This window comes from Equus caballus, chromosome 5 (genome assembly GCF_041296265.1).
Source record: "Equus caballus isolate H_3958 breed thoroughbred chromosome 5, TB-T2T, whole genome shotgun sequence".
Lineage (NCBI taxonomy): Eukaryota > Metazoa > Chordata > Mammalia > Perissodactyla > Equidae > Equus > Equus caballus.
Genome location: NC_091688.1, coordinates 65,513,150 through 65,535,401, shown reverse-complemented (window position 1 = coordinate 65,535,401; position 22,252 = coordinate 65,513,150). Strand labels below are relative to the sequence as shown.

The window sequence follows — 22,252 nt, the reverse complement described above, 5'->3', positions numbered from 1 at the left end:
CTCCAAAGCCTGTTTTAGACTTACTATGTGTCAGGCATGGTTACCACCACAGGAGGTACAGAGGTGAAGATAACACAGTCCCTGCTGCCACAGACGAGAGACTGGCAAGGAACAACAGCAAAACCCCAAAAATTCCATATCTCATGGATGATAAGTGCTGTGAAAAACTCTCTTCATCCCCGCCACTGCCCCCTGCACTCATTCTGCTCTCTCTCTAGACTCTGTATTTGTTCCTTAAATACACAAATATTCATATCTCAGGACTTTTGTATCTGATGTTTTATTTGCCTTGGAACACTTTTCTCCTAGTTTTCCATACAATTTATGCCTCACTTCACTGAGGTCCCTGCTCAGATGTCATCTCCTCAAAGAGAATTTTGACCAAACTGCACCCCTTTCACTCTATTCTTCCCTGATTTCTTTTTCTTCGCGTCACTCAGCACTGCCTGTGTACACAAGTTTACATACGTATGCTCATTTAGCTACATTGACTCCCCTAGTGGAATTTAAACTTCCTGAGATCAGGGTCTTTGTTTCCTTGTCTATTCCATCTCCAGTGCTCAGAACAGCATCCAGGGCATTCGAGGAGACCAGAAAATATTTGTGAACAAATAGATGTGCTTTCTGTGTGGCCTGATGTCGTGAATGGTCAATGAGATAAGCTGTCCCTGAAAAGAAAAGAAAAAGAAAAACGCAAGTCCCTATACACCTGTTTTTCCACTAAAGATCTGGACCTATAATCTGAGTAGTTAAGGTTCCCAGAGAAGCCTCCTGCTTCTCCAAGACAACATTCCTTTTCTTGGTCAAGTAAACTCTCCCCGTGTGAGAGAGCCAGGTTTAAGCCTACAATTAGGATTCTGAGCAGCACGTTCAGTCCTCACACAGACTTTTAGCTCTTCGCTAAGTCATATGTGTCTCTCCTTGTCAGCAAGTCTGACTCCTAAGACGTACTTACTGAGTTTCTCTGGGAAGCCGTTTGTGATATTTAGGGCACAACTTGATGTACCCTGCTATAAGGTGATATAGACACATGCTATGTAAAAATAACTAAAGTTAGTCATATATGCCCAGCAGAAGTAGGACCAAGGATTTACTCGGCTAAAAACCTGGCTTTGAATCTATTGTTCCTGAGGCCCTATAATGACATCCTCCTAGTAATATCTCTTTTAATGAAGAGGACACATTCCGATGAAACCCTTAAATGCAACAATTTATCACAGGAGTAATGACCTAGAAAGTCACAGGGTGTGCTCCAGCTCTGGCAACTAGTTAGCTGCTTCCGTTTCCCTAAATTGCCTAAGAACAGAGCAGGTTCAGAGAGGCCAGTGTGTACAGAGGCATCATTGCAGCTGCATTCTCTAGTCAGGGCTCAGCCTCACCCCCTGCAGCCATGGCTGCCAAGAATTTGTGGGATAAAAAAATACCTTTACCTTTCAGAAGAATGATGTACTTCATAGATAGTGGGTGCTCCTGAAATCTTCATTGGTGAAATCTCATTTCTTGCCTTTTGGCCCAACCCTGGACAAATAGTATGGTGGGAAAATGCATTCACATTCTGAAGGCATAGATATTGACTTAAAGACTTAATTTTGGGGAAGTGTAGCCATCATCCCACAGCAGTATAGGGGCTCCTCCTTGCCCTGCAGTGGTCAGGCACTGCCTGTTGGTGCCCACAGGTAGGGCTGGGGAGGTAAGGGAAATTGGTCCCTTTGCTCCTCGAGTCTAATCATAAGACTGGAAATAGCACATGGTGCCTTCCCTGTGCTCACCCTATTATGACAGGGCAAGGACCTACCTTCTCCTCAGCCAGGCCAGGCCCTAAACATGTTCCTGAGATAAATTCCATGCATCCTCAGATGCTGCCTTGGCCAACATCACCTCAAAATATAGACATCAACTGGAATTAAATATTCAGCAAGTTCTTCCAAATATACATCGGAGTCACATTAAGGAGGAAGCATGTTGAGTGCTTTTAGAGGCTGAAATTTTGAAAGACCAGTCTCATTTCAGTTTATAGGAAAGTGGAAAGATATGTTCAATAATCAAGGCAAGAGTTAATGAGAGTGAGAATTAGGATACTGGCAGTGGACTAGAAGAAAGATGACATATAGGAGAAATATTATTATGACTGAATCTACAAGATTTGTTGAATGACTAGCTGTGAAAACTATGGGGAGAGTCTAGCATGACTAAGTTTTCCAGACTAATGTACTAGACGAACTAAGTTGCCTTTAATAGAAATAAGAAATATGGTAGGAGAAATGAGTTGGGAAGGAAAGAAGAATTCAGTCCATGAGCCAATTGCAACTGAAGAAATCAAGACAGCATTCAGGGCTTGGGAATCACCTAATTCTAGGTGGTAGTTGAAGTGAAGAAAGTGACTACCCAGAAAAGAGAGCTGAGAACAGAAGCTCCATAATGTATTTAGGGGGCAGGAAAGGAAGAGAGGACAGAAAATGAGCATAGGAAGGTGTATTGCTGTGTCACAGACTTTCTTGAAGGAAAGGGTACTAAATGCTGTAGAGACATTGAGAGAAATGAGGACTAAACAAATTTAAGCTCTGAGCACATGTGCCACTGCCCTACTATTAAAAAAAAACCAAAACATTCCAATTAGTCTTCACCGACCTCATAATAAAATCCATGCTCTTAACTATGACCTGTGCATCAATGAGGACAGGCTAGGATTTGCCAAAATAATATACAATCCAGAATGACTCACTGCCTTAAAATAATGCCCTTATTTCTCATTCGCACAAAGTCTGCTATGGGTTCAAATAACTGTCTAAGGAAACCATCCTCCACATGATGGCTCCATGTTGTTTTTCCATGTCAACACGTTTTTATAATTTCTTGACAGCAGAACTAGACATAGAGTTGAACATCAATAATTAAATGTTTCTTCCCACATGCATTCTATTAACCAAAGGAAATCACATGGCTGTGGTTAATTTCAAGGAGTATAGCAGTATAGTCCCCCATGTGCCCAGATAAAGAGGGCAACAAGACTTCAGTGAGTAGAAAGGTTTGCCACAGCTTGCAAACGTTTTCATGGTCTGTTCCCTGCTTATCTACCTAAGCTCTTCTTCAGCTACTCTCATCTTCCTTTCACAATCTAAGTTCCAGCCTTCCTGAGATGATTCCAGTTTTTTCAAACACAAGATGACTTTGTTCCATATTTTCTTGTTTAAATTCTCAGACCTCAGAGTTAAGGTCATCTATCCAATAAACTTTTTCTGACCCTTCAAGAATATATTAGATGCCCTGGTAATGCATCTGCAGAGACCCTGCATTTATTGTATTACCATACATTTTTCATTTTGAACTGAAATTGCTTTTTGCATGGCGATATTACCCCCAGAAAACTGCAATCTCCTTGAGAATAAGTAGCATATCTATTCATAGGGCCACGCGCCTAATTGGTGCTCAATAAAAATTCGTTCAATAACAGCATGTCGACCAAATAAAGTCCAAGTTTTTTGGCTTAACCATAATCTGGCTCCGATGACCTTTCCAGTGTTATCTTCATTATGTGCCTGCATGAAACTTACTGTGTCACACAATTAAGTTCCTTACTATTTCCACTACATGCCCCATATTTTCCCACCTTTGTGCCTTTGCATATTGCTTCTTTATCCTGCAAGCCTTCCAAACCACATTTTTGTATTTTTAAGTCCTAGAGATATTTCAAAGGCCAGTTCTGAAGACAATTCTCTTTCCAGCCTGAAATATTGTCTCCTTCTTCTGAATGCCAATCAAATTTTACCCACAGCCTACAAGACCACTTTATCATACAAAGTGCTCAGTAAATGTTTGTGGGATGAATGTTGAATGTTTTACATAGTATTAAATCCTTTCGACTCCCTCTCTACCTCAGAAACGAGAAGTGGACACCAAAAATCTATGAAATATCCAACACTCTATTCAGTCCCTATTAACAAGCTGGTGGAACAACGACCCTAGCGCACAGAAATGTCTGCGTAACTTTAAATGAATTATCAACAATCAACATTTTGCCAAAGAAAACCAATAGGTATGTCTTATTTGTCGTTTTGCCTTTTTCTTGCTTCCTGTTGGATTTATTAATGCCCATATCATCAGAGCTATAATAAGATCTAGAATTAATGTCCAATGTCTTTTGTAGCTTAAGACTTAATTTATTCCCTAAGCCTTAGACTCTGGCACAATTAGGTTTTGATACATGGACTTTTCTGCTTACTCGGGACTTAGTAGGAAAGGACTCCACATTTTGAATGGCCTCATAAATATATATTGAATTTAATTTTCTAACATGCAAAACCCATTTTCCTGTTGTTTGGAGGTTTTCAGGCTGAGGGTAGAGTAAGTTTCTATAAGTATTTTTGTTGTGTACCATTAATTAGTTCATAAATCAAGCTGTCTTAGAATTGCACAGATTACCCTAAAGTCAATGCACTTAGCATCAGAACATGCAACTGCATTCTTCAATCTCATCTATGTGTTACAAAGGTGTTGTTCCAAATGATTAAGACTGCTGGAGTCACTTGGACATTAGTAAGAAGTTAGTGATACTTCAACAATTTTTACTGCATTCCTTTTTTTAAAAAAAATTTACTATTTTTAATTACACAATTACATAGTTTTTTAAAAAATACTGGAGAAAATACTGATGAACTAAAAGATAAAAAGTCTCCCAAGAGCCCCCTATCCAGAAACAACTACAGCTACTATACATATTTTATTCCATCCCTTAGTCCTTTATTTGCCTGGTTTTTAAAATTTTCTTTCTCATTTTTGGTCAAAATGCCTGTGTGCTTTACTTCCCACATTCACCTGTTGGTTGTTACGCTTTTTTTTTGGATACAGCTATGAAATTGTGAATTCTCTCTCTAGGATAATAGAAGGAAATAGGAGCAAGATACTCAAAGGATAAGAGCTCTCTTACACTGGATATTCTCCATCGCTTCTGGTTTCACTGAAGCAACAAATGGATCCATCACATCCTCTCTGGTGTAGCTACTCTACCCTCACCTGGGACCATAATCCAGGGATTATGCACAGAGGCCATGCGATTCTACCTTTCCTAACTTGGTGTTCATTTCTGTCTTTGGAAATGATAGCTTAAATGAGGAAGCAAAACCACACGATGGAAGAAAATGACAAAAGATTGAGATGTGACTTTGGCTGAAAGTAGGTTGGTCTGGAAACAGATTCACTTATTTTTTCTTCATCTCCAGCTCTCAAGTTCCCAAAGATTTAAACAGATCAAAATGCTCATCACTGATAATGCTTCAGGGTACTCGTCATTATAAGCAAGTATGCACGTTACTCAGGTACCATCTCTGGTTAACTGCCCACCTCCCACCCCAGGCCAGGAGTGTGACTGCACACAGAGGATCTTCAGAGGAGCCTGAAAAGCTCAATAATTCTCCCCTGATTTAATTGGAACATCAAAAATGAGGCCCATTTTCATTCCAGGTTGTCTCAAAAATATAGCCCCAAGCTTTCTTCACATTCAGACCCACACAAGCCTTACTTTTTAGTTTATAGGGTAAATTCAAAAACTTATAATATTGACCCTTTTCTCAGAGATGGTTAGACTGGCTTTTTTCCTCAATCATCTACTAAAATACATTAAAGCTTCCTCATTAAGAATTAAAAATAAAAGGAGACAGAAAACACACACACTTGAAATAAAAACTTACTAAGTTGTGAGCCAACAGAAACTCCTTTATGAGAGATACCTGAAAGGAGTGGAAGAGATTAAACATGCAAAACTGAACACGAGAATAAAGAATGGAGAGGAATTGTAGTGGAGCAGAGCAAGAGACAGGGGTCAGGGCAAGAAACAGGTCAAACAGACAGATACCTGGGAGTCTTCAGGAAAAGCAAAATAAGGTGATGTATTGTGGAAGGGGCAGCTATTATAGTAAAGAGTACCATATTTCAATAATTAAAGGAAGAGGAGAAAAAGGCTGAAGAGGAAGAAGTGAAGGCAAGAAGGCGGTACATAGGGGAAATTTCCTAGCATTCTGCACATGTAGAAATGGACCCAGGTGCTGCCTTTCACATTCTCATCACGGCTTCAAAAGATGAACTTCACTGAGGGAGAAAAGCATTGGCCACATCTTCAGTTCAACTTGAAGTCCAATTTTCAGTGTTGCCTAGAATGAAATCAGTGGAGCAGATGCTATAATATCTCCTGTACATTTTTCCGTGTATTTAGAACTTATTTTTATAATTCTCATTCTTTAAGTAAAAAAAAATTTCCCGAGTCAGAGAGGCCTCCTTAAGTGACAAAGTCATGTAAAACAAACAAACAAACAAAAAACTAAGACCCATGGAGAATCATGAACATTAGGTCATCCATCCATCTATCCAACCATTCTTTATTCATTTATTGTGTGTTCATTATTTCTCTATCAATTCGTATTTATTCATTATCTCATAAAGGCACTGTTATTAGGCATGAATAGGTCAATAAAAAGAAGACCTTATCTTTAAGGAGCTAACTCTTTAGGATATAATCACCATTTCCATTCTAGTAAAAATACACAAGAAGTTACTTGTTTTCATCTTAATCCTGGGATTCCTAGGTTAGACCCTAGTCTCAAAATCACACAAAAAGAACCCTCTTCAGAGTGATACCCCAATTATTTTCATCAACTTAAAGAAAAAAACCTATTTTTGTATTTTATCTTTCAGTATTCGACAGGTTTTCTTGTACTGGAAGAAATAAACCACATCAAGCTCCCAGAATGGAGCTGGAGCAGTGAGGGGCTCAGATACCACTTCCCGCTCTCTTCCCCCTCTACAAGCTTATCTTGTGTGATATTCACATCCACCCACCCTGTGAGGTAAACTGGGTAGGGTTCCATCATTCTCATTAACATATAAGGAAAAGACAAGTCTAAGGCTAGCCAACATGACAGAGTTGGCAGAGCCATGACTTCTCTCCTAATTCACTATTCTTTACACTACTCATTTCTAGGACAAATATAAGGAAAAAATTGCAAGGCAGAAGAAAATCCCATTTGGAGTTGAACGCTTAGAAGCTGTTGCATTATAGGGAATTTTCTGAGCCTGCTTAAAGATACTTGACCGCTTTCAGCTCACACACACCTTGATCTCTATAGCATACTAAGTCCTCTACTGCGGTAGCAGCAAGAGCTTTGATTTGCTGGCATCTCAGAAGTCCTATGTCAGATGGAAAGAGAGCATTTTCTCAGGGACAACTGCTGCCATTCCCTCCTTATGCCATCAGCATAAAAACCAAAGTTCTCATAATGGGCTTGAGGCAAGATGCCACGAGGCCCTCAGTCTTCTGCCCCACCCCCAACTCCACTCTCTGCTCCAGCACAGAGCCCCCTTGTGGTCCTCAGAGCAGCAAGGCCCACTCCTGCCTTGGCTCTACCTGTTTCCTCTGCCTGGAGCCCTCTTTTCCCAGATAGCCTCATGGCTGTTTCTATACAGCTTTCAGTTCTCGCTTAAATGCATCCTTTCCCATAAGACTCACCCTGTCCATTGTACTTAAAATGTCAACTACCCCCACCCCCACCAGTCCCCTTACTTTATTTTTTCTGTCTTTTGCCATAATACTTATCATCTCCTAAAGTATCAACTTTACTTATTTAATATGTTTATTATTTATCATCTGTCCTTTGCCTATCTTTCAAAGATATATCCCAAGGGGCACATAGGAAGTGTTGAATGAATGAATGAATGAGTGAACACTTCCTTAGATGGAAGGCAGGAGTTAAGATGGATGCACAGTAGATATTGCTCCTATACTGAGGTTCTTGGGAGGACTTCGGTCTTTCAATCTGTTACCTTTTATCATTATCAGAGTTACTTAAATATCTTTTGCTCTGTTCTTTCCCTCATGGAAATAATTCCCAATGGGATCCCGGGTTCCCTTAATCCTGCACTGTCTCCTGCAGGAGCCATTTCCCCCAGAACTGCATGCGTTGTCAAAGCAGCATGGGCGTTGCACCACTTGGAGCTTGTCCCTGCCCTGCCAGAGACAGCGTGCACCTTCAACCTCCAGGCAGTCACCCAGCAGACGCCACCTCAGCACCCAGTCAAAGCTGGTGACACCTGAGCTTTCCTTGCCAGCAGCAGGTTTTCCTGTTTAATCCATGTTAACATTCCAGTGCAGGTTCTCCTAACAGGCGTGCACTCCATCTGATAAGCCTTGTCCTCTCCCTTCCTGTTTCTGTCTTCTTTCCTCTTGTAGAAATATAATTGATTTATAACGTATTGTAACAGACAACTATACAGCCAGGAGGGAAGTGCGCTTCCTCCTGACAATACCCACATAAGATATTGAAGGTGATTTTTCCACTTGGAAGATACAGGCTAGGAAAGCAGCGTAGGTTTGACAAGAACTGGAGCTGGAAGGAGTAGAGATGAAAGGAGCTGCACAGAGATGGAGTAGGAAGCCCCCACCATAAGGGTGGGGTTGCTAACCCGTCTCCTCGCAGAGCCTGGGCAGTGTGGTTCAGGCTCTAAAAGCGCTTACCATGCTTCCTCCTTAACATGACTCTGATGTATATTTGGAAGCGGAAAGTGCTGACCTCTCTGATCTGTTTGACTGGGCCATACACCACAGAACATATCTTGCAGAGGGAAGGAATGAGAAGAACCTTTAATTTTCTTTAATTTGTCATGGTTTTCATTTCCATTTGAATGGTATGTGTCAGAAGACCTCTGGGCGGTGAAATGTCTTAGCCTTGTCATCATTTCCTCTCCACAGTCTGCCTCATGCCCATGACTACACCTTGGAGTCACTTCTGGCAGGAACCCATCCCTTCTTGAACTGCCTGGAAATCGCTTCCTAGCCCACCTTTGTTAGCATTATAACAAAGCTTATGTGTGACCATTTTTAAGGGAGGGGACACAGGCTTTCAGGATGGTGCTTTGCTAGGCACACAATAAGTAACTATTGATCAACTGCTTAGCCAGCTAAGTAAGACATTTGTAATCTTGTGCCATTATGTTGCACAATGTCTGGAAGCCCACACAATCCATACCAGAGAGAATCCAATCTTACTCTTAGCTGATCACGAACATGCTGGGGGGCCAGAGAATGGTGCAAACAGTATCTTTATTGCTCTCCTTGGGCTCACAGGGAGGCCCTGCCTTTTTCTCTCCCTCGTTTTTCTTTTAGGTCTCTCTACCCCTCAAGGTCCTGACTCCATATAGTTGGTACAAGGCTGTGGTCTATGGGATGTGTTCCTGGCTCCATTTACAGAAGTGGAGGATGCTAGCTAGATAATTATATTCTTCAGCATAAAATATCTGAAACAAACAGATTCTCATTTGCTAATATCTATCATTTCTCAAGCATAATATTAAGAGCTAAAATCTATGGAGCTCTGAGTCTGTGCCAGGCATGTGCTAAGCATCTTCCATGTACTATCTCATTTAAAGTTCATGAAACCTGTGAGTTGAGTACCATCACTCTTCTGATGATTTCATAGAATAGGAAGGCGAGACACGGAGAGTCACACAGGAAGTCACACAGCTAAGTAGTAAAGAATGCAGAATCCAAACCCAAGCTAATTTTAAAGCTGGCACACCATAGGGTCTAGAGCAGTATTGAGAAGGTTAAAGGAGTGAGATGTGCAAAACACTTAAAACATTGCTTGTCATGTGGCAAGACTCAATGCAAAGGTGTGCTTCCCACCAGGTATGAACATGGAATGGAATCAAGTGGGAGATGGGAAAGAAGAGGCAAGTCTTGCTACATACTCATTATTTGGAGAGTTTATATAAAAAGCAAAGGTGAAAAATATGTTGCATTGGGATGCTTTCTTTCTCTTATCAAGTATTTATAGAGTGACTATTAAGGCCCAGACCCTGTGCTAGGCAGAAAGCTTCAACCTAATTGTTGCCTCATAAGAGACAGAGAAAGAGACTTATAAATGGATAAGCTCATCAAGTGTTATAAGTCTTATCAGAGCAAGAATTACAGAGAAGATGGAATGGTTGATGCCTATAGGGTGGGGTTCAGGGTCAGGAAGGATTTCAGACGAATGCCATTAGCCGTAAGAAAGACCCCCGATTTATAATACAATTGCCGTAACAATGAGGGGCATTAGAATCAACATTTTCCTGAATTTCGTCTGCAAACCTGGCAGCACCCAGAAGCCACTCACAGATTTCTGAAGGATATATATATTTTTTCTCTCCAAAGCCCCAGTACATAGTCGTACATCCTAGTTGTAGGTCCTCCTTCTAGCTCACCTTCTGGTTCTTCTACATGGGACATCGCTACAGCATGGCCTGATGAGCAGTGTGTAGGTCCGTGCCCAGGATCTGAACTGGCGAACCCCGGCCCCTGAAGCAGAGCACACAACCTTAACCACTCAGCCATGGGGCCAGCCCTGATGTCTGAAAGGTATTTCTGGTCACATGTCTCCTCATCAGTACAGTGGGAAGCAGACATTGTTCACTACCGTGTCCCTAATGAAGTGTAGAAATTAAATCCAAACACACAGTCACATAAACCTGCTTCAGTTTCCATGACAAAATCACCTCTTTTCTTTGTTCCAGAAAGGCCATATTTGCTCTAGATTTAAAGAGGATATTAGGCAGTGAACTTGGGTTTACAGTTCAGTTTAGTTTTTTTTTTATAGCCTCCAAATCCTAATAATTTTCTACCATACCCATATTACCACATTTCCCTGTTGCCATTACACTAAGCTAAATAGATTTACCTTCTTGTCTAAATTTTATATGTAATTACAGAGTTAGAATAAGCCCAGGAAAATGTGACAGGGTGGAAAGGATGCTGGACCTGGAGTGTGATGATTTGGCATCCAATCTCTGCTCTGCCATTTACTAGCATCACTTTAACTTGGATTGCTCATCTTTAAAATGGGTTTTATAATAGACACAAAGTGAGTTGCTACTCTGGAACTTGGAGAAAAATAAGATTGGCTTCTGAGAACTCAAGTAGTGGATTTCTACACGATGGATGTGACAAGCATCTCTGAAAGTAAACCAAGAGATTTTCTGTGACTTGTAGCTTTAGAAACGTCTCAAATTCCAACTAGGTTGGTCTGGGTGCAAACTCAGGAAGGGTCAACTTGAACACAATTAAGATTTAGTTTGTAGAAAAAAATCAGTAGAATTGAATCCTCTTTGGAGAAAAATTTTGTGAACAAAGAGATAATTTAGGACAGGCAGAGAGGTCAGCCAACTATGGCCCATGGACCAAATCCAGCTTGTTGCCAATTTTTGTAAATAAAATCTTATTGGAACATTTGTTTACATGTTGTCTATGGCTGTTCTTGTGCTAAAATTACAGAGTTGAGTAGTTATGACAGAAGTCATATGGCCACAATACCTAAAATATTTACTTTTTCATAGAAAAAGCTTGCTAATTTCTAATGTAGAAGATCAGTCTTTGATCTCTTCTGGCACATTTCCAGAATAAAATATACTCCCCTTAGTTCCCAAGTCGGGGCTGACGGACACTATTCTTATCAGAATCTCCAAGTGTGCAGTGTAATTATACGTGTCCCATAGTGTGGATATGGTGATGGAAACTCCAGAGTTTCCAAGTTTGGAAATGTCCGGGGAAAGATGCCTAATCAGTTACTAAGAAGTTACTTCCCCTGATAGCCATGATCCCACCTGGGAGATGAACACACCAACCCATCAGACCGTAACACCATTTAATACTCAAAGACGTAATTCCCCTGTTCTATCCCACCCCTAAAGCAATCTTCTAACAATGTGACTTCCCATGAAAGCTGGTCAACTTGACATCTGTCTGCTTGCCAGTTGCATTGCTCACTAGGGATGAATAAATTGGTGTTCTGGGTTATCTATGTTAGTCTCTGTGAACTTGGTTTATATGCCTCAGTCCCTGGGTGGCAGATACAATCTCAGTGTACTAACACATTCAGGGTTCTGAACCCACAAGCTTGTCATGAGAATTACATGAGTAGTGAATGTAGACCCAACTTCGTGAACCGTAAAGACCCACTATGCTGCTTTGACTTCCAGAGTGTGCATATTTAGTAAACGCTGAGGGGGAGCGGTGGGACTGTTCTCTGTGGAAGAAGCTTTGCTATAATGGAAACACTGTCAGTATGGTTTGTTAGCACTTTTCAACTGCGGTGGCTGGTAGAAACATCAGCCAGTTTCAATTCAAATTCTTGCTGAAATGTCTCTTAAATCTACTCTACCCTCACCTTCAGCCCTCCCCCACCCCTGAGTGAAGCCCTCATCATCCCTCACCTGGGCCTGCATGACTGCCTGCCTCCCGTCTAACCACACCAAATGATCTCTCAGCCACCAGGGAAAAGAGTGATCAACCCCCAACACAAAGCTCAGCATGTTGACCACATTAAAATTTTTTCAGTAACGTAGCATTCAAAATCCTCAACGTCCTGGCCCCACCAGACACATTGCCAGCCACACCAGCCACGATCCAGCTACACTCCACCGTGGACAAATTCTGCAGCACAGCATTCCCTCTCATACTCCTTTGCTATGGCAGGCTGCTAGTTGTTACCTATGGCTTGTTCTTCACTTTTTCACCTTATTGAAAATACGTTTCCCTCCCCCGGATCTCCCTACCCCCCACAGCTAGATGTGGCCATGTATCTATTCTCAAAGCCATTGAAAAGTAGGAGGAAGAGAAGTGTGCCACTTCTGCCTCACTTGACTAAAATGAACTAGCCTGCCCTGGCCCTCTTCTCTCTAGCCTTCCAACGACTGGAACTTGCTCTTAGTAGCAAGGCAGCTGATACTCTACCAATCTGAGAAGATTGTGGAGCTACACATGGGCATGATCTTGGTCCCTGAATGACGTGGTAGAGCAAAGCTGCCCCACCAGATTGCCTGCCCACCTTGCCTGTTATGTGAGAGACATGACTTCTTTCAAGTCACCATACTGTAGTCACCGTACTTTGTTCCAGCACTTAGCCTGTACCCTAACACACTGGCCTTCACATGTTCTAATTCTTCAGGCTGCCCCATCTCTGTTCACTTGGTAAGCTCCGGCTCACCATTTTTGTGAAGGACCACGATGCCCTCAGGACCAGGCAGAATTAATCATTCTTTGCCTGTGCAACCCAGAGTACATTGACATGATTACATCACCAACACCAGACTGCTGTAATTTGATTTTTGGCTTGTCTATTCCATGACCATACTCTTCCATCAGAAAGACAGAAAGATGAGAACCATTTTTAAATTTATCTTTGAATCTTCTCAGGTCAAAGTTTAGCTTGTAGCAGGAGGCCAATATGTTCTCAAAGGTAAATCAGCAAAGGTGCATCCCCCTATCTTATAGCTTAGCAGTAAGGAGCGTTTGAAAAATTAAGAAGCATAAGACAGAAAACCAGAGAAAGGAGATAAGTGAGAAGGAAGGAAGGAAGGGAGGGAGGGAGGAAGGAAGTGAAGAAGGAATGAAGGAAGGGAGACCATGCCCTCCAGGTCTTCTGCATCCTCACCAGCACCTGGTCCTCTGTCGGAACTCAATATCCACCATTGATTGGTCCCGACTTTTGCTTGTCATTATTGCTTCCTTTAGTCAGATCCCAAGAAAGTTGCTATAGGAAGTCACTCAGGAGACTAAAAAAATTGGGAGTGTGGGGTGTCAGAGAGGCTGTTAATTAACAACACCTATTATTCAAATCACTGAGTAAACAAATCTACATTAGATGTATGCATGTGTTTAGACATACGGCTTCATTTAATTAAATATATTTCAGTTTATAAAATGTCCCACAATTGTATGATTGTTGTTAACTTAAAACTCACTTCCTTATTTCATCAGATTTTCAAACAGAAGCTTTCAAAGGAGATTGCTTCTCTAACTGATCCTACTTCTTTCCTATAGTCATGTTCATTCATGGTACTCCATAAATACAGCACGTGTTGCTCATGGTAACACAGGCTAGAGAAACTAGGAAACTCAGTGGCCTTTAATTATTCAAGATTTAATCGTGCTAGCATGTACAATCAATATTTGTTCACCTTAATCTGATTATCAGCTAGTGGTGTTCAGTACCTCCATCAACAGGATAACAATATGACACGTTTCATAGACTTTCCCTAGACTCTTCCAACAGGCTTATTGGAAGGATTTTAATCAGCTAATGAACTCATCAATGGCATTTTCAGGAGCCAAGGCACCTTCCTGCACCTACATCCCATGACCATATTTGCCTGACATCTTGTGGCCACAAGGAACATGGCAATCTACAAACCCAACATCTGTACACAGTGCAAGCAGCATCTTTGAATGCTAATGTCAGCATGACAGTTAGAGCAAATACTAAACTGCTTAGAAGATGTGTGACATGTAATTATTTCATCTGATTAAAATGGAAACTAGTCTTTTTCTTTTTATGAGGCAAGTTGGAACATGTGATTCATTTCTTCTAAGAAAAGGAATGGAGCCTCTATCTGAGCTGAACACCACCTGGTTTGGTGTCGACTACCTTGGCCCACAGAACACTTCTCTTGCGAAAGATCCACCAAAGCAGAATGTGGCTCACTGGACTGAGAACAGAAAGAGGATGTGCAGCCAGCCTCTCTGGGAGAGAGGATTTTGAGCTGGGATTGTCGGAACCAAGAGTGGAGAAACCTCTGAGTACTAAGCAGGTGACTGATAAAGGGTCTCATTTTCAACACATATGGTACAGTGTTCTGGCTCACGAACTTTGTTTTTTAGCACTGGAAACATTTTGTTCTAAGCCAAATTTAGCATGGAATCCTATAAATATAAAACAGAAAAAAAATAGAGGTGCTTTGAGTGAATTGGAGGTCTGAGCTCCACTGGCTTAGCTTCCCTTGCCCCTGAGATACTTCCCCAAACCTGCACCTTTGAGTGAACAGCTTGAAAACCATTGGAAAGATGGAACTAGTATTAGACTTGAAATCAGAAGTCCCAGCTTTGTATCCCAACTCTACCCCTTAGTAGCTGAGCATCATGTAATAAGTCATTAACCTTTCTAAACCTCAGGTTCTTCATCTATAAAATAGAGGAAATGGTATTTATTCCACAGGGTTATTGGGAACATTAATAGAGGCTGTAAAATGAAAGTGCTTTGTAATTACTAGACAAATGATCATGTTGTCATCATTAGACAGCCATAATGAGTAGTCACGCAACCAAGAGGAACAAGCTCCAGACAGTGCCTTGCATTGTCTTCTTGCCAAGTTCTGAGGAAATCTGGAGGAATCCATTGGAAGTCTTGATTAATGAATATGTCTCTGAGTAGCTTAGAACAGCTAAGACACAGTGGAATGCTCTGAACACTAGAATATAGGGCCTCCAAAACACATGTTGGTTCATTATCCTCACCTTGCTTATGAAGGATAGCTTTCCCTGAGTCTGTTAGACACTCCCAACTTATGTGATAACCAAATGAGATCTATATTAATATGTCTTAAAAGCAGGTACAGATACAGAAGTCCAGAGAGGTTACAAATTGTCTCTGAGCACACAGCAAGGTCATGACTGAGCTGGGACTAGATTCCATCTCTCTTGTCACTCCAGTGATCATCTACCTGCCCAGAACAGTCTGCCTGATAAAGGATAGCCATCTATGTCAGTGAAAGGAGGGAGGTGGGCTATGCTGCCATGAAGAAATCCAGTAAAGATAACCAAGAAGGTAACTCCACAATCACTCCTGGGACCCAGGAGCTGCCTGGGGCCAGCAGGATAAAACAATATGGAAACCTAGGATTTGCTCCCCTTGGGAATTTAGTACTTTGGAAATGGAATATGTTTTCTCTGCTGGGAATAGGATCAGGAGATATTTCTAGGTGTTTCCAAGGCAGGAGTAATCTTGACTGACCAACATTAGAAATGTCAACCCTTGCAAGCCATGACTCTGGGCACCCACAGTCCCAGGAGAGTGTGATACCAGGTAAGGAGGTGAAGCAGGAGGCATTGCTACTATGACAGCCAGGTGGGTGCTATCAGTGAGCTAGGATGCACACAGTGAAACACAGAAGACGTCGCTTATTCCACAGCACACCTTTAACACATTAGAATAAATTCTCAAGGAAGGGTGTATCATTTCCAGTAGAGAACTTTACAAATAAGCTGTCGGCTGTGTGATCCTGACCCAAAAAAGAGACTATGGGTAAGATCAGATTTCCTACCAAACCTTCTTTTTAGGCTGAAAATTATATGGTTGTATTGTGCCATTAAAGATAATTTAAAAGAAAATAGGTATTTAATTTAAAGATCATTTCTGGCAAGGCTGAGCCCTATCTTTACCAGCATTGGAAGCTATTATATTAACCACCAAAGTCAGGACTACAGGCAATCTTGCCTATTAATGGTCCAGGCATGCTCTTTCTCTCATGCTCTTTAATATTTGCTATTTCCTTTATCTGAACCAAAAGGAGAAAAAGCTCAGTTGCAGAAATAGAACATGTCGCACTTGAATTCAGTAGAGTTTTTAAAAAGAGAGAGAGCCTTTCGCAGCAGGATGATAAATGGCTAATAAGAAACAGGGGTGCCTAGGGGCTGGCAAGGAGGGGCTATCTGTGCATGGGAGAGTTCAGGATTCAGTGATAGGTAGCTGCTGTTTCTACCCTCAAAGAAGGAGCTATCGATTCCTTTTGAAGGAAAATAAGTTGGATCCTGGGGACTGCCGAAGGTGGGTCAGCGGCTTCTCTGAGCCTGCTATACTGGGTGACCTTTGCATGGGGCACAGAAAGAACAATGGAGAGGCAACACTCCTAAATTAGTCATTGGGGCTGCTTGATTAGTTCCTGTGCCAGATGTTCTCTGGTTGATCCCTGCCTGGCCCATATGTCCTCCGTGAACAAGAGAGCCAGCGGAGCCAGCGGCTGCCACTTCAGAAGCAGCCACCAGAGCCAGCTAATGGAGTCCTTGGCAGGAGGTTGCTGCCTGATTGGTTCTTCACCATTTCTCCTAGAGATCAAGGGCATTATGTGCTCAGCACACCTGCCCACTCCCTGGGTCAGGCTCAAGGCGGTTAGGCAGCCTCGATTCCCACTGAGCCCTGGTGAGCTCCACAGAGCCCCTCAGCTGTGTCCCTGACCCTCTCCCTCTTTTCATCCCCTTTGCAAGAAGCCCCTGTGGAATTTAGTAAACAGCCGTTGCCATGTTCAAAGTGGGGCCCAATCTGGCCAGCCGGTTTTCTCTTTCCACTAGCAGTACCCACCTGCTGTCCACTGAGCTGAGCTGACTGCCATCTTCAGAGTGAAGGGTGGAGGGGTGACAGGTGGAGACAAGAGACTTGAGACCCTGTTCATTTGGGGAGTTGGCTGGTTTTGTCCCTTTGTATCAACAAGAACTGCACTGTGGGTGTAAAAGACAAGGATGACTTTCCCAGCTTCTCACGAGGCCTGTAAGGGACATGTCTTTTGTCTATCTGCATCATGCTCCTCTTCTGGGAACTCTGCCTCACCCTGCTCTTGGGCACTATTCTCAGGCGGGCCAATCAGAGAACTTCTCTGCAATTTTCAAACCAAAACTGGGCAGAGAATTGGTCCCGCTTCAGGGGTGGGAGCTCTGGGATGTGAGGCGCAGGGCCTAGCAGCGGCCTCATGGCAGAAGCACCAGTAGTAGGGCAGCCAGTCCCTGGGCCAGCTGCTCCTGAGGACGCACTGCAGTTCTGCCCTTCCCCCTTAGCTGTCTGACCCTTCCTTCAATTGCATAGGCTACTCCCAAATACTTCCAGTAAATTACTATTTTTGCCAAAGCCATTTTGAGTTTCCGTCCTGGAAAGGAAGAGTCCTGACAAGTAAATGGATCAAATCAAATGGAAACCAGACAGTCTTCAGAGTCACCACATTTTTGAAAGCCACCACTCTGATTAACCAATTTGCCAAAAATCAATTCCTCAAATCATCTATTTGCTGAGAGACCTAGCCACAAAACTGGTTTAGCCATGGATTCTCTGAGGCTGTTACTTTAACATTTAGCTATGACGTCAGTCAGACTCTTCTAAGTTGAATGTCAATTTCCTATGGATTTCACATCTTAAATGCCCAGGACATTTTGAAGGGTAGAAGTTTTATGCACAAATAGAATATTTCCCTTAAATACAGTTTGCCACCCTTCTAAATTGAGATCCTTTACCCCTGCTTCTCTCTATTTCTTCTCTTCATTTTCTGCCCCATCTTTGCCCACGTCCGCAAAATGGCTGTGACAAACTGTTCCAGATCCACTTAAGGAATGTATCTGACCAATTTTAGTAATTTGATCATTCAGCAATTTAGTCTTCAGGTGAACTGTGAATAATTTACTTTCAGTGACTTCATCAACATGCTAGTCAAACACTTCACCATCAAGGATGGGTTGGAAAAATGAAATCCAAGAGGAACCTACAAAATTTAGCTTTTATCTACCCCTTCTCCCTTCCTACTAGTTTACCCTACGAGTGGATCTCCCAACCTTCAAGACAAATTCTGAGCCCATGATTTGAAGGGTCTGTATGTTGCTTTGGGGGAGGCCACGGCTCCCTCTTAGGCTGGGTCACACTAAGCTCTGGGTGACTGCATTATCCCTTCTCTCATTATAGTCAGAACTTCTCCTCCATGGCACAAGAATCACTGGCATTAGTTAATTTTTAGTTATAGTTGTTTGTTTCTAATGCCCTTCCCCACTAAACTGTAAGTTCTTGAGTGCAGAAATGATTTCAGCCTGGTGTCCTCACTGTATCCTGGGGGCCTGTGCAGTCAATGGCACCATTTGGGAACCATTCTATCTTTGACTTCACTGACCTTGCTGCCGCCTCACTTAAACCTTCTGAGCCTTCAGGAGCCTGAGGACCAGACCCAAGTCATCCATGCCTTCGCTAACACCTCTGGCTTTTCTGGAGGCCATGTGGCTCGGAGAGCCTGGTCTCACCTACTAGACAAGCCCAGCCCAGACTTCCGCTTTCAAGTATTTGACCTGAGCACCTGTTTCCTTCACATCCCAGATCTCTGCCTCTGGGTAAATCTTTGCTACTTTTGTGGTCCACGCAAAGAGGAAGATGAAACACCTGACACCCATCATCTGCCACGACAGAAGTGGACTCAGTGGGGTGCTTCAGAGAGAGCAGTCACAGCAGAAGCAGGCAGAGCAGGGACTGTTGCAGTTGGCCACATTGGGGTCAATTTCAGAGTCTATCCTTTATCTGCTATGTGATGTGCTGGAAAGGAGAGTTGATAATAATGACTAGTTTACAGCACACTAGTTGTGAGGAACAAGAAGCCATTCAGAGTAAAAAAACAAAATTGAAATGAATTATAAAGGAGTTGTGTTTCTGCCAGGCCAGTAGTAAGAAGGACGCTGAACTGTGCATCTGCCAATAGTTTATCTCTGTCTGTCTCTGTCTCTCTCCTCCTCTGCTTCTCTCTTTCACATTCTCCTGCTCCCTCTGTGTACTGGCTTTCTCTGCAGAATGAACAGCATGCACTGGTCAGTCTGGCCACCTAAAAGAGCAGACCAATCTTCTGAGTCCATATGACCTTCTAACTTTTCTTCTCACAATGAAGGGGCTCAGTCTCTCTGTCCCATTCCAAGGCTTCAGGCTCAGTTTAGATAATAAGATTCATGTGGAAACCTGAGCTGCCAAGTCCAGGCTTTGGATGTGTTCATGGGGGCCAGGGAGGAGAGAGAAGTGAGACAGCTCTCATAAGGACTAGGGTGCTGGCGGGCTGCTAGGCACTGCCACTGCTCTATTTCCTGGTGGCTGTTGTGAAAAGAAATACAGAGCAAATAAAAACTGCCTGGCCCAGAGTAGATGCCATTAGTTTCCTCTCCCCTGCTTCCCCCAGTAGGTCACACTTACTAGCTAGCTAAGGAGAAGTCACTCTTAGAGTCTCTGCCTGAGGTCACACCTTGGCCCCTTCTCTTGCTTTCACACACACACACACAAGCACTAGAAAAGTGTGAAGGGTTTCAAGATTACTGTTCAGTCCATAATCAGGTCAGGCCAAAGTCTGGCTGGACACATAAGTGTTGTCTACACCTTTCACCCCAGACCTGGTGAAAGTGGGTGCCCTGATTCCCCCACTGACCAAGGGCCTCCGTAGCACTCCACAGCAAGCCTGCCTCCTGAGCGGAAACCGTGAGTGCTGCGTGGCCCACCTCAGCTAGGATGCTGCCCACCTGCTTTATCTGACCTGAGCCTCCTGAATTTAGGGCTGCCAAATTTAGCAAATAAAAATAAAGGACATCCAGTTAAATTTCAGATAAACAACAAATACTTTTTTAGTGTAAGGATGTCCCAAAGATTCACTGTTTACCTGAAATTCAAATTTAACCAGGTGTCCTGTATTTTATCTGGCAACATGCCGTTGCTTGTTTTTTTCTCTGAAGTACCTCTCTAACCTCACCCCACCGCACCTCTCAACACACACACATGCACTCCTAACCCAAGCAGGCTCACGGTGAGTGCTCAATAAAGTTAATCCTCTCCCCACCCTTGCCGGCCGCCTCAGTCAGGAGTCTCTAAGCTCGGTCCTGTTCTTACTTGTCTGACCAACTGCCGGCCTCAGCTTTACATGCTTGATGAGTTACGCTGGGCACTAGCCAGCCCAGACCCATAATGAACCTTGCTCTTGGCTCCATACCAGCTATTTCTGTTGCCAAAATGGGCATCGTTTTTGCTTATGCACTAAAGTGTAAGGATATAATTTAGCCCTTTCCATTTCAAGCCCCTGTTTGCAACTCCCTCTAAAAGTAACCATCCAGCGAGCAAGGAATCATTCAATGTCTTGCACTATTTCATTTTCCCCTTCTTTTCTGGTCACCAGTGATATATTCCAGAAAACCTCTTTGGCTCTCACTTTCTGTTTCTTCTGAACTCTTTATACTGCTTTCTTAAGGTGTTTTTGGGTTTGTTTTGGCTTGTTTCCCTGAAGCTACATTCCAGAGTGGCCCACTGAGGTGAGAATGAAGGGGCGCAGACTATATTTGGAATTCTCAAGTTGGAGAATTGATAAGGCTTCGATCACATCCCTGAAGAAAGCCAAGGTTGGTAGTATATCCAAAACTATTTCATTTGATGACTTTATGACTTCCAAAAGTCACAGATTTTCATCAGAGACTAAAAGAGCTACAGTTTCAATTGTCAAAGATCCCTGAAACACAAAGCAAGCCCCAGGCTCTATAACCTCATGACTCTGAAGGGTAAAATGTGAGAAAAGATCCAAAAATTCCGGGCCAGTGCAGCCTGCCAGATGCCAGTGAGAAAGAAACGCCTGCTCGAGCCACCACCCCAGACAAAACCAAACATCTCTCAACTTAGAAAAAGGAGGAAGATCCTTTCTCATCACAAACAAAATGTTTGGCAATTGAATGAACTTCTGCATCAAGCTCATTTTGGGGGTGGTTACAAATACAAACATCAAAATATTTTTTAAGAGAGCCCAAGAGAGAGCAGATGTTAATTAGAGGGAAATTGTAGCGAGACAGACTGAATTTTGTTTTCTCCTGGTGTTGCATTATTAGTTCATCATATCCACTTAGTCAGCAGTGCAACCTGTGCAGAAAATAATCTACGCAAATAGCTCGGTCTATAGAAGGCAGCTCAAATTGTGGTCTTGGGCCAAAAGCATCAGCATAACCTAGGAACTTGCTAGAAATGCAACTTCTTGGGTCCCACCCAGAGCCTACTGAATCAGAGACTCTGGTAATGGAGCCCAGCAATCTCTGGGTTAAACAGCCTCCAGGTGATTCTCATGTGCTGTGGCAACCACTCAGATGTCGCCTACATGGTTCTTGGTGATTACCCCGAAGCTCATCCACTCTAAGGATTTTGACAAAAGAAATGGCTAGCATTTTCTTTTTTAACGTGTTGGGAGTCTAATATTTCCATCAAAATCAACATGGTGTTAATTCTAGGCACAGAGAGTTGTTTATTCACTTACCAAATGTCTTCGATGACGTAAGTATTGTTTTGTTACTCCTTAACCTTGTCTGGAGTTCTGAAGAGGGGGAACCAGGGAGGAAGAGCAAGAGAAGAGAGAGACAGAGAGAGAGAAATCCAAATTTCTGCCAATCAATATAGAGCAACAGTAAAAAAAAGAAAGAAAGAAAAACAGATCTCTTAGGGGTTGCAATATTGACTTTACGTATTTTCCTTGACCCTCAATACAACTGACCTGCCAGTCAGTTTAAGAAAAGTAAAAGGGAGACAGTGGAAGGACCACCTGTGCCACCTACAAGCTTTTAAAACTTCTTTATACTCCACGCTGTGACGGCAACAGGACTCTAGACTTCTTTTAGGACTGACTGACATTCAATGTAAATTTGATAAGGTGCTTGTAA

General features: G+C 42.6%; 1 long non-coding RNA gene across 1 annotated transcript in view; it reads right to left on the bottom strand.

Moving 5' to 3' along the window:
* Positions 1–264: 264 nt before the first annotated feature.
* LOC102151041 (uncharacterized) overlaps positions 265–22,252 on the bottom strand; it is a 55,800-nt gene continuing 33,812 nt past the window's right edge. Inside the window, exons 4-6 of the long non-coding RNA XR_290328.3 lie at positions 5,685–6,143; positions 1,431–1,518; positions 265–668 (exon numbers count right to left, since the gene is read on the bottom strand). This is a non-coding gene — a long non-coding RNA (uncharacterized lncRNA). The remainder of the gene's footprint in view (positions 669–1,430; positions 1,519–5,684; positions 6,144–22,252) is intronic.